Below are 4,256 nucleotides of genomic sequence, written 5' to 3' on the forward strand. Positions count from 1 at the left end.
GTGTGGCGGGCTGGAATGCATGAGATGGCAAACCCTGATAGTAGTTCCTGAGTCTCTGTGCTGCTGAGTGCTGGCTCCTCTGGCTGCTGAAGTCTCTTTGGGCATCAAATAGATCTGATTCAGGCTTAAGAGATTTCTTTGCCCTGCCCTGACTGGCCTCAACTCATCCAGGTGTATAACCTCGCAGGAGTGGGAGGGAATGTGGTTGCCCTCTGCTTCAGTAGCCTTTCTCTTAGCAGTTCCCAACAAGAGCCCTGCACAACACACAGTCCCACAAGGGACTGTTTTTTCCAGCCTCTCAGGCTACTTTTGCTTCAGTGTGGGATGCTAACCCCCCCTTAAAACACCTCCATATTTTCTATATCCAACCATTCTTCTTCAAAGGTCCAGTACATTTCATTTTTATGTCAATCATCCTCTTTTACTGAGAAGGAAGATTTCACAAGACCAAATAAGTCCAAATTGCTGACAAGGCGAAACCTTCAGAGGCCAATAGATATTTGAGTATCCCATGAACCAAGGAATAAAGACCAGAAAGCAAGGCACAGAGAAATTGAAGCAGATATTGCAAAGTTTTATTGTATAAATCTACAAAAGGCTTTGCTACAATAGCAAATAGAGTGTAGCACTGTTCTATTGACAGGTTTTAGTGGCTTGGTGTGATCTTGTAACTCCAACATGACACATGAGGAATAAACTGCCTGATACAGTCAGATCTAGGGCAAGTGATGTCGGCTTACAAAGACCTTTTGGCTTCCGCCTCTATAACCTGTAGCAATTCAATGTGTGTGCCTTTTGTACAAGGTTGTCTGAATTAATAATATCTCTAGTAAAAATAAGAACTCTAAAGTAGTTTTGTCAGAGTCAAATGTAAAATCTCCTAAGGAAAGAAAAAAAATCCAGTAGTTGAAATCTGCTAAAATTCCACAGACACAACACATGCACACTTCTTCATTCCCGTGACTCTGCCCCACAAAAATAAACCACCAGCCCTTCCTGGAAAGGCTGGTAATATAAACCAGGATGCTTGCTACAAATAAAGCTCCAATCTGCTAGGAGCAATAATTGAAATAAAATCAGTCCAGGAGACTCAGTTCTGCGCACTCCAAAACGTCAGCTGAAAATGTATCAACCTCAGGAACAAATGACCAAGTAGCACAGACAGGCTCATTCGTTACAAAGGCAGAAAGGTCCATGGAAAAATAAAATGCCTATTGAGACATTCAAGTCCCTTGAAAGGGACTGTGGAAATTAAGCACCTCAAAATCAAACATCACTTTGATCTTGAGATGATGCCCATGAACTCTGTCATTACGTGGTTTTACATAATTTTCCAGTCCTGAACATTTTGGCTGAGCATTGCTGGAATGCACATTAGGTCCTATTGGCTGAGTTCAAATACAACAAAACACCACAGGATTTGGTTAGGCGGATTTGATTGCTCAACACACACACACCCGCGCTGACACGCACACACGCATACCCGGGACAGCTGGCTCTGGAAGAGAGAGGAACCAACTGGACCTCTTCAGCTGAGATGTGAACCAAAACTGTCTTCGAGCTCTTGTTTTTCACACGCCTTTTGCGCTCCCTGGGTCTGGATGGAAACAGTTACGCCAAAGCCAGCACGAGAACCCTGGTTCTTGCAGTAACTCTGGCCCATGCAGATCCAGGTAGAGCCTGCTGTCTCACAAGATTCTCTGTCCTGGCAAGACAGCTGGCCCCATTGTGCAGGCTCAAGCAGTTCAAACAAGCATCTGGACTGCAGGATGCTTCTCCGAACCTCCAGAGCCCTTTGAGGTTTGAAACAGATACCCGCATGAAATGATACCCTCAACTCAGGAAAAATGAGTTACAGCATTAACAGCATGGAGGGTTCGTAGCCTAGGTAGGGTCAGTCATTTGGCAAAGATAATCAGGAAAGTTTTTTAACTGGTAATCTAGCGAAGATTTCTTTTGTGAGTCCCAGTGTCCCCTAACTGCAGAGATACGGTATCATCTCAACAGACAGTCAGCACAATCCCCGCATCCTTGCTGTCCCCAAAGCCTGGACTTGCTTCTTCTGTTCTGCCTCTTGGTTTCTGTTTTCATTCCCAACACTATCTTCAGTGCTTGGAGTACCTGGACCAGCTCAGACTTCTCTTCGTCATATTGGAAGAGGCTTCCCCCTTTCATTCTGGCTCTCAGCACCTTGAACACGACATTGCACTGCATGGGAGGCTCTTTGGTGCGTGATTTGCCCTCTGATTTCCTGCAGCACTCGCTTCTTCCCTGGGAAGGCAGGATTCTTGGACACAGAGAAGGAAAGTCAGCAACAGTAGCAGGAAACTCTGTAGAAGAAAAAAAATAAAGAAGCTGCGGTTAAATATCTAAAGGGGAAAGTATCTAAAGCGGGATTCTCAGGAGATGGGGTTAAATTGAGCTGTGCCCACTAGGTATCTGCAGCCCGGAGGTAATGGTTTCTAAGCATTTGCCAGTGGTCCAGCAGAAAGAAAGGTATAACATACGCTGTCCCCAGAGCATTAATCACTGGGGCTGGTGCTTGCGTTCCTACATCCAGAAGCTGAAGTCCCACCTATCTGGTGGTCCCAGTTTCCTACAACCATTGGGGCTGAGGTCTCAAGACCAGCACAGATATTTGCCCCTGGGCTGTTGAATATCTCAGGTCAGGGTGCTGGGGAGGCTAAGAAAGGCCCGCAGGGTAAGATGAGAGGTAATTACCTGTGCCAGTCTTTCCTTCGGGCAGTGGATCCGGCAGTCAGTGCTGGGGATCCTGACAGCAGGTCTGATGTAGAATCCTTTGTTTTGAAGCTTTTTCTCTTTGGCTTTCCTTCCAAATCCTGAGCAATGCGAAGTGATTCCTTCTCAGAGAAGGATCTGAGTGAGTCACTGTAACCAAGAGAAGATAATGCTTGAAATGCACGGCCAGCTCATCCTCAGCAGTGACACCCACTCCCCCACCACTCATCCCAGGTCATCAGTGAGAAATGCTCCCTTCTCTCTGCAGATACAGCCGCTGCCAAACTCACTCATTCTGAAGAAGTGAGAGGAGAGCCCCCACTGTTCCTGAGACTGACTCACTTCTAGGAAAGGTGCAGAGCAAACATGCACCTGCTTCAGGCTCTGCATGGACCTGTGAACTGTTGCCACAGCTGGGAACTCAATCCCAGAGTTTTATGGGGCAAGTCCTTGGGCCGGGCTACTAAAGAAGCTTCCTATTTCCCCCCCCCCGCCCCACTTATTAATCAGAAAGTGCGAGAACTGTCCTGTTTGGAAACCTTTCCCTCTCACTGTCCCTGTTTCCCTTCAGCTGTCTCTCCTGTCCCCTTTGTCCCAACCTTAACCTGTCACTTACTATGCTTCATGTCCCATTTCAGATCTTATTTTATCCCAGTGCAAGGTTCCTAATGGACAGTCTATGGCTAATTTAGATCTGAGGAGTGCAGAGAAAAGAATGTCAGAGAGTTTCCTTACCTTCAGCCTCATGGAAGGAGGCATGCCAAAGGCCTTCTGAGCCACCGGTACTACATGTCATTGCTGTAGTAGTGCCAGGATCATCCCAGGGGCATCCTGTTGCTCCATCCCTGCTGCATCTCTTGCAGAGGTGGTGTTTATTTGGTCTGGTGGTAAATGCAGATGATGCTCAAGTTGTGTCCAGCCTCAAGAAGCTTTGAAGAGCCAAACTTCCTGAATATGTCTTATAGCAGTTTCATCTCAAAGTCCCGTCATCAGAAGTTAGTCAAAGGAAGGTGAACTCTGAGCATTGCTATCTCAACATGGAAAATATTACAGAGTCCAAATCCGTCTCCATCCATGGCAAGATGTTGTAGGAAGTTCTTTGTGAATAGGCATTGCCCTATCCTCAGGTCCTCCTGGACACTGCTGCCAGGCTTTCCAAGACCATTTTGAGTCTGTCTGTGTGAGCAGAAACTCTTTGTTGTGATGCACAGGCTGCAAATTGTGCTGGGACACACAGCTCCTCTCTTCTTTTTGCTTTTACATGGCAAAAGCTCCTGTTGCCTCCACGCATCAGCATGGACTTAATTTGCTGCTCTGAGGATATTTTGCTCTGAATTTAGGGTGTGTTTGTTTGTTTCATTCAAAGTACACGGATTTATTTCCATTACCTTCCCCCACCCTCTCTAAACATCTCTGGTGTCTCCTCTCTTTACCTTGACACCCTCTCTTCTCTGAAAAAAAGCAGACTGCTCCTTCAATAAATGAGCTCAGAATTTAATTTGAAACTCTGTTTCCTG

The sequence above is a fragment of the Buceros rhinoceros genome, unplaced genomic scaffold (assembly GCF_000710305.1).
Source record: "Buceros rhinoceros silvestris isolate BGI_N320 unplaced genomic scaffold, ASM71030v1 scaffold13916, whole genome shotgun sequence".
In the NCBI taxonomy this organism is placed as follows: domain Eukaryota; kingdom Metazoa; phylum Chordata; class Aves; order Bucerotiformes; family Bucerotidae; genus Buceros; species Buceros rhinoceros.